This window comes from Vicugna pacos, chromosome 20 (assembly GCF_048564905.1).
Source record: "Vicugna pacos chromosome 20, VicPac4, whole genome shotgun sequence".
NCBI lineage: Eukaryota > Metazoa > Chordata > Mammalia > Artiodactyla > Camelidae > Vicugna > Vicugna pacos.
In genome coordinates, this window is record NC_133006.1 from 1602264 (window position 1) to 1611318 (window position 9055).

A 9055-nucleotide genomic window follows, 5' to 3' on the forward strand; every position below is an offset into this window, starting at 1 on the left:
ACGCTCTTGGCCACTTCTCTTTTTTTTTTTTTTTGGTGGTGGGGAGATAATAAGGTAATTCTGGTGGGGGAGGGGAGGTAATTAGGGTTATATGTCTATTTTAGAGGACGTGATGGGGGCTGAACCCAGGACCTTATGCTTGCTAAGCATGCACCCCATCACTTGAGCTGTGCCCTCACCTCTAGAGTCTATGCTCTTAGCTTCTAATCCTCACTGTCCCATATGGTAACTGTGGGGGAAGTACAGTTCGTTCATTCATTCGCTCGTTAAACTCAGCCTTCCCAGTGCCTGAGATTCAGCAGTGAACAAGACAACATGCTTCCTGCCTTAAATGAGCTTGTCGCCTCCTGATATATTATCTTCATTTTACCCAGGAAGAAACAAGGTCAAGAAGATTAGCCTTTTCCTGTTAACACCGGAGGATACATGAGGTGCTTTATTTCAATTCTGCCATTTGACTTACACCATGGGGAGGGAAAGCTGCCTTGCAAATCCTGGAGCTCACAAACCTGTTAATCCTGAATTTTTTTTAACACTGTCCCTTACTTGATACTTGATCTGAGAAAGGATGAAGTAAACCTAAAAATGTTCTAAGAGAGCTTGTGGTTTATACAAGGTAACTAACCAGCCACTGTTTACTATCCTAACAGGAATCTGTAGGCATATTTCTTTTCTTTCTCTTTTTTCCTTTTTATGGGCAGCTTTTAAAAACCAAATCAAACCAACCAAACCAAATCACTGATAATTCAACAGCAGGTTCTAAATCACCCCCAAGACAGCAGCTAAACTCGGTTTAGACTTACAATGCGGTTTCTGGTGGTTGGATTGGAGAATGTATCTCTATGCTGAATATAAAAGTCATTCACGGAGCTCTTCTCAAATAGGGCAAAGAAAAGCTCTTGTTCCGGTTGTTGATACTTTCATCCACTTGGAGGACTTTCATAAAACATCTCAAGTTATCAAAGGCTGAGGACCGGGTTTTCAGATCATTGGGCTTCAGAGGCAATATTATGTGCAGTATCTCAGCGTATGTACAGAACACCTCCCACAGGGGGTGTACTTTTGCAAATACAAGCTTGTCATCCAAAACCTACATTGGGAGAATGAAAACACAAACCGGGAAAGTATTTTCACATTTTTAGTACACAGATGTTTCTTACGTTGCTGGTAGTTAAAGCACTTGTGTAAACACACACATATGTCACACTGGTAAAAGTGAAGATATAATAAAAATAGATTTGCAATCCATCATACATTTTTGCCTTAAAGATAATTTCTTTGTTGAAATTACTGAAAAGTTATTTAAAATCCTTACAGTTCCTTCGTAAAATAACCAATGTTTTAGATGAAGAAAAGCAAACTTGTTAATTTTTAGTCCAAATTAGTAACTAAAAATAGAAACACCAAAATATTCTTTGCAGTGGTATTGTAATGACAATTTTTTAAATTTCTGAAACCTAGGACTATTTACATATCTGTTCAATATAGTGTTAAACAGCCATTAAAAGGGATTTAAAAGATTTATATTTATTGATATGGAATATATAATAAAAGGAGAAAGTAAAAAAATGTGAAATGATAATTTTCCTTTTTGGAAGGGAAAAATATCTTCATTTGAACAAAAAAAGTTTAGAAGGATTTTATGATTCTTTATGTATAATTAAGGTACAGATGATTTTTAATTCCATTGTTCTTTCATTTTCAATTTTGGGGGGAAACTTTTTATAATAAAAACATCTTTAAAAATGTTCTTGCATAAATACATTAATAGATATATTTATGACTATATTCTCTGGCTATTAAAAAAGATCTCCTAACTGTAGATCTGAAACATACATTCCATAATGCAGATTCTGAGTGACTCGCCTCCCAGCCCACAGCGAAGGCACGGCTAGTGTGACATGTTTCAAATACCATTCCAAGGAACATGCAGGCTCCCAGCCAATGGCTGCAAGGGGACTGACACTGATCTGGTTGCTCCCAGCTGCAGACCATCACAGATGAGGTTAGATCCACAGGCTCATGTTTTCTCTGTCAAAAGAAATCAGAAAATGTTAGGCTTTTACTTTCACCAGGGAACAAGAAGTTGTTTCTTTATGCAAAAAAATAACAACAAACCAATTTGAACCTGATGAAAAGACATTTACTCAAAACAGCACAGTAGCAATGAAAGTGTTCTGGCAGACAGGGACTTGTTGGATTCCTGTGAGTGCTGGACTCCTCACATGGAATTTCCTTGGCACTCCAGAAGGCCTGTGGTTGTCCTCATGGGTTTGTGGCCATAAGTGGTGCACAAAAGTCTCTGGCTTTGCCACAATTTCAAAGCCTTTTTGGCTTATGAAAGGTTTTGTCCTCAAATGGAGTTTTCTTGAGTCCAGTCACTGATGTCATTTACCAGAGTTACAGTCCAGATCTGATATTCTAGACTCTTAATATCTTGCAGACATTCAAATGGTTCAGGTTTGGATGTGTATTCACCTCTGCAGGCCTGGACCAAGTCCGATAAAGACACCCGGACAAGTTCAGCAAAATAAAAAGAAATTTTCCTCTCTGCAAGACTGAAATGTCTGTGAAGCTATAAAAACATCTGCACCTACAAAAATAGGGAACCAACTCATCAATAACATATCTATCCATAATGCATGGACATTCAAAATAAATACTGTATTTACTCCTATTAAATTCTATCTGGTTTTTGCCAAACTGTGTCCTAAACTGAAAGGAAGGTAGGTAAATGTAGAGAATTTTTTACCTTTTAAGGAAAAAGGAACCCTCCTACTCGATTGGTGGGAATGTAAATTGGTGCAGCCTCTATGGAGGACAGAAGAGAGGTTCCATAAAAAAATGAAAATAGACTTCCGTGTGATCCAGCAATCCCATTCATGGGTATATGTTTGGAGAAAAATTTAATTCAAAAAGACACATGCACCCCAATGTTCACAGCAGCACTATTTAAAATAGCCAAGACACTGAAACAACCCAAATGTTCACTGACAGATGACTGGATAAAGAAGTTGTGGTATATTATATATATATATATATATGTATATATACATGTATACATATATATACACACACATATATACATACCATGAACACACACACAAATGGAATACTGTTCAGCCATTAAAAAATAAAATAATGCCATTTTCAATAACATGGATGGACCTACAGGGTATTATGCTAAGTGAAATAAGTCAGAGAAAGATAAACAAATATTCTATGTATTAACTTATATGTATATCTAAAAAATAAAACAAATTAATGACTATAATAAAACAGAAATAGACTCACAGGTACACAGAACAGACTTGTGGTTACCAATGGGGAGAAGGAGAAGAGGGGAGGCAGGGAGGGGTTAGGGGATTGAGAGGTAAAAAGTACTACGTATAAAATGGATAGGTTACAGGGCTGTATCATACAGCACAGGGAAATATAGCCATTATTTTATGGTGACTTTAAATGGAATATAATCTATGAAAATGTTGAGCCTCTATTTTGTACACCTGAAACTAATATGATGTAAATCAACGACTCAATTACAAAATTTTTAATCAAAGTTTTCTTTTCATATTATTTGCAATAAGTTAGAAGCCAGCACTCTCAATAGAAACATAGTGCAAGTCACAATTTTCCAGTAATTCCATTTAGAAAATAAAAAGCAATAAGTGAAATTAATTCCAGTAATAATTACATTTATCCCAAAATATCCAATACACTATCATTTCAAAAGTGTGATTGACACTTTTAAAACTTATTAATAATATTTTACATTATTTTTGTTGTACGAAGTCTTGAAAATCTATTATGTATTTTCCACTTATAGAACATCTCAATTCACAATAGCCACATGTGGCTCGTGGCTACCATACTAGACAGACCAGATTACACCATTCACACTTCTGATAAATTAGCTGCTCTTTCTTATTTAAAAAACTTGCAGAAAAGGGTTTAGATATGGCCTCTATCAAACAAAGCAACCGTGACGGTTGGGGATTATCTTCATTATAAAGTGAAAAATAAAGGTAAGAGAGCCATGCTTACACGTATGTTAATGTAACAATACCTTCTTAATTCATTCAGGACTTTACAATCTTTCTTCATATGCCAAGGATTCACTGTCACTGCGCAATGTTTTTCACTATTATCATCTTCGTGATTGAGAGGCTTCTGATGACCCTGCTTTGCGCATCTGTACATAAATTAACAAAACAGAGAAAAAGACCTTATTTAAGATAATTTAGGGGGGAGGGTATAGCTCAAGTGGACGATCATGTTCTTAGCATGCCCAAGGGCCTGGGTTCAATTCCCAGTACTTCTTCTAAAAATAAAATAAATAAATAAAAACCTAATTACCACCCCCCAGCAAAAAATTAATTTATTACTTTAATTAAAAGTTAAAAAAAGATAATTTAGTGCAGGCTTATCAGGCTACAAGAGCTACAATGAATGCCCCCACCCATTAATTTAGAAGAAGTCTCACAGTATTTCTCAACATAAAGGCTAAAATATAATTGAGAACACTTCCTGATGGTCAGAATCATTTTAACAAAAATGTAGATAATTACGTCCGTGGTGTCAAATTTCTGTAAGAGTTGGGCATGGAACATTTAGTAAAAGTGATTTTGCAGCTATCTTTGAAAGAAATGCTGAGAAATGATCTTTTCTGTTGGAAATTAGCCTGCTTTTAAATTCTTCAGTAGGCATACGTGTTTACAAACCAGGCAGGAACTGGATTATATTTTACATATACTTTAGAAACTGATTTGAATTTTGCCCTTTACCTGCAAGGCTATTTCTTAGGTAATAACATAAGCCCATTTCTTAGGTAATAACATAAGCAGGCCACTATACTAAATTTTTTTTCCCTGTTTGCTTAATCCTCACAACAACTCTGTAAGCTGCTATTATTACCCCCATATAACAGATAAAGAGCTTGAGGCAGAAAATAATTTGGGTAACTTGGTAAATGGTGGAGCTGGGTAAGACTGCAGCCAGTCTGACACTCAAGTCCATTCTTTTCACCAATGTCGGATACTGCTACCTACATTCAGCAATGACCGCTAATTTCATATTTAAGTGTGTCATTTCAAAAAGTGCAAAGCTATATTAGTACTGCTGTGTAAATTATCCGTTTGAGATGTGATTGCCAAAAAAAAAAAAAGAAATAAAATCAGGGTGCCACTGAGGGGAGGGCAAACTGCATATGGACGGACACAAGGGGACTTTATGAGGACAAAGTTGCACAAATCTAGAAATAGATAAAATGGCTGACTTGTACAATTATAATGTGTGAATTTTATGGCCTGTAAATTACACCTTAATACAGCTATTAAATTAAGAAACTGGGATACCAAATTAAGACTAAAACACATATATATATCACACAAAGAACAACAGGCAAATATCAATATTTACTGCACCATTTTCCTTCATGCAGCTTCCGATCCTCACCCGTTCCTGAAAGGATGATTCATTTTTAAAATAGTCTTTAAATTTATTCAGCAAATAATTTTTGACTGCCTACTATGTACCCAGGACTAGTCTAGGCACTTGGAATAGATCAATAAACAAAACAAAATTCCTGTCCTCACGGAGCTTGGTTGGAGTCTAGCTGGGATGGGGGTGGAGATGACAATTCACACAACAGAGCAGCAGAGGAGGTGGCATGTTAGGAAAGAGGAACCATGGAAAAATCAAAAAAGGGCAAGGTAAAGAGAGTTGAGGGTATGGGATGAGGGTGATGTTGTATTAAATACCAGAGCAGGCCACACTGAGGACTGAGGTTAGAACTAAGACTTGGAGGTAAGAAGTCCCAGGTGGACGGAATAACCATCACCAAGGGCAGCGCACACCTCACATGTTCCAGAATGGGGACACGGCTGGAGCTGCGGAGAAGGGTCAGTGCAGGTCCTTCATGGCCTTGGAGGACGTTGTAAGGACTGTGGCTTTTACCCAGAGTGAAATGGGGAGGCACTGCAGAAGGACGACACTATCTAACTTAGGTTTTCGAGGCTCACTTGACTGCCGGGTGAGAATAGTCAAAACGGGTCAGAGATGAAAGGTGGGAAGCCTCTGAAAAGGGCTGTGCAGGAGGAGAGGACAGTGGCTCAGGGCAGGGAAGCAGCAGTCGAGGCAGGAGCCATGGTGAGAAGTGGCTGGGTTCTGGATATGGTTTAAAGGCAGTGTTAAACCAGATCTATTGACAGAATTCATGTGGTATGTCAGTGAAAGTCAGAGTAACTCTAAGCTTTTTAACCCAAGCAGCTGGATGGATTAAGTTTCCACTAACTGAATGGGGGAGGTTGCAGGAAGAACCAGTTTGGGGGGTAGGAGAACAAAGGGCTCAGTTTTTACACATGTTGCTTTTAAGATATCAGAGTTTCAATTGAAGGTGTCAAATCAGTAGAAGATTGTAAGAGTCCAGAGTTGGAGAGAAAAATTCTAGCAGGAGACAGAAATGTGGGAATCATGGGTCACACAGGTGGCACAGGAAGACATGAAACCCAGGTAGTCAAACATTAAGATAACCTGGCATTAACCATAGAAGTTGTCCTTGAGGGCCTGCCTAGTAGGTGTGGATATCAGTCCTAATTCCTGACCACTCGAGTTTTAAAAAGCAACTTACAAATGAATTCGTGCAAGACACTGCCTCCAGTGGGTGGGTCCAGAGCTGGAGTGGGAGAATTGGATGGTGCACGCTACTCCCTACGGTAGAATGTGTGTGTGTGTACACATGTGTGTGTGCGCAGGGGGATGAGATACACCTGGCTTAAGAAAAAGAGCAAGTAAGTCTAGAAGCTGAAAGATGAAAGAACATCCAGATATGGTAGAGGGAACAGGGGAAACACTGTGTACTGTAAGACATATGCCCATAATGCCATTTCCCACCATCCTTTCATCAGGAACACAGTTGGAAAGGGGGGAATTATGTAGATACGTGTGATGTACACAAACTTTCTGACTATGTAACACTGAATATCTACATATGTAGCAAGTTAATGATATTTATATCTGCTTCAAATTTAAAAACAAGTTCACAACAGAGGGAAAATAAAATACTGAGGACTGGTAGAAGTATCATAGAAGGCTCAGAATGGAAGCAAAAGCAGCTTCACCCCACAAAGAATGTCAATAAGAGTCAAGAATGTTTATATTTGCTTAAGAAATTGAGAGTTACAACTTCCTGCTTTAAAGAATTAACATAAGACAGATACCACACTATAAGCAACGTCTATACTGGAGATTTCTTAAAGCTATTTTAGTTCCTGCTTGTTCTGATGTACTCCAGAAACTCTGCAAAGAAAACCTTCTATTCAAAGGCTTAAAGGAATAAAAAAAGAAATAACACTGCATTCTTTTCAGTGTTCTCTGTACTGAAAGTCAATTGCAAATGCAGCACCCTGCCACAGGTCTACATTTTTAACAATAAAGACCTTTGCGCAATTTTTCAATTGCTATGTGACTTTGGGTCAGTCTCTCACTAAGAAGCAGAATGGAGTACCAGAAAATGACACATCAGGTCTAAAACTACAGATGTGGGAGATGAACCTACACCAGGAAACAGCTAAGTGGGAGGGTAAGGTTTACCTTTTAAGTTACCGTAAGTGCAGTTACACCTGCTCCCTGCTTCCCCTGTGAAGTGAAGAGCTAGTCTTTTCCAGAAAAGCTCTCATTCTGAGAACTGTCTTCTTTAAAATATTCGGAGATTCTCTTTTAAGGTTCTTTCACTTTTAAGCCTTTCCCCAACTCTACATCCTATAACAAGTGTAAAAATTATCCTATAGCCTATTGTTACAGAACATACTCTACAAAAGCTGAGGTTTCCCGGGGTTTGGATCCCAGAACTCTGCTACCAGATAATCCTAAAGCTTTCCTTCCATAACAGACTCTTCTGCCAATTCCCAGCTGCGGGCAAATTCGGCTTCTCAGACCAGGTAACTTTCTAACTCTGCCTACGAACACTCTGCTGCCAGTAAAGGAACTCTCAGACAGAAAGCACACAATGCCCCTAGTGAGGGTTGCCTCCTTCAATCAATCAAGATGCCATCACCAAGCAAATATTTAAACCAACTGCAAAACCTCTGAAGACAACTTACAAACAATATACTTTCTATGGAGGCATACTATTTGCTCTGGAATAGTGATTTCCATTGGAAGGAACAAAGGACCACATGACCCAAGCAATTTTTTAAAACTGCACATAACCATCCCTCTTCACGTGAGGATTCAGGCAAGACGGTCTTACAGGCCTAGGTGTAACAGAATGACAGCACCTCTAGGAGTAGGGTGAAAAGTAGCGAGGTAGACTTCTAGTGAAAGGGGGTGATGTAATAGGCCCCATCGCCCACTTACCTACCACCACAGGACAATCATCTCAGATCGAGAACAAACACTTTGGGAAACAGGTTGTTTATATTTTTATGGTATTCTGGTGGAAATAACGCCCTGAGTCATGTGAAGTTGTGGCTGCAAAATTGAACAGGGGACTGGACATTTTCACATTCAGGACAAAAGTAGCCCCTGGATAGCCACCATATCTGCTCTCCCCTTGGCCTGTTCACCCCAAAAGCTGCAGGACTCTCCTGCTTGCAATGACACCCACCACTTCTCACAAATTCTTGCAAAGTTCACATCAGCAGCTGGTGGTGTCAAAGTCGCCATTTGTACTGCTATGAAGTCCCTCCATTACTTTATATCCCTTCTATTTTCTCTGTTGTCTTCCTAGCTACACTTGCATCCACAAGATGGTTACCGCACTAACATTGCCTCTGTAATCAGTCCAGGATATAGGAAGTAGAGATTCAACTGTAACCAGTCCCAGAATACTTGTCATCCCACTCTAGTGTCCCAAAAAACACTCTGGCATCCCTCATCTCACTCAAAGAACCACTGCATTACTTAGAGGTTGTAAAATTAGAGGGCTTTCTCTACTGGGAAACACTGTGGCTTGTGGTAGAGTTGTGATTTCAGTTTTTGCAACTACTTACAGGCAAAAAGACATGGCCCGCAAATTTTCTTCAAGCGTTTGATATTTAAACTTTCATTAGATACA

The 9055-nt window shown here is 38.7% G+C and overlaps 1 long non-coding RNA gene across 1 annotated transcript; it reads right to left on the reverse strand.

The window, feature by feature from the left end:
• Positions 1–814: 814 nt before the first annotated feature.
• Positions 815–4192, reverse strand: LOC140687654 (uncharacterized). Its single transcript, XR_012062057.1, has 4 exons — positions 4067–4192; positions 2753–2811; positions 1837–2031; positions 815–1090 (listed from the first exon to the last, which is right to left on the reverse strand). It is a non-coding gene; the product is annotated as an uncharacterized lncRNA (long non-coding RNA).
• Between the last annotated feature and the right edge of the window lie 4863 nt (positions 4193–9055).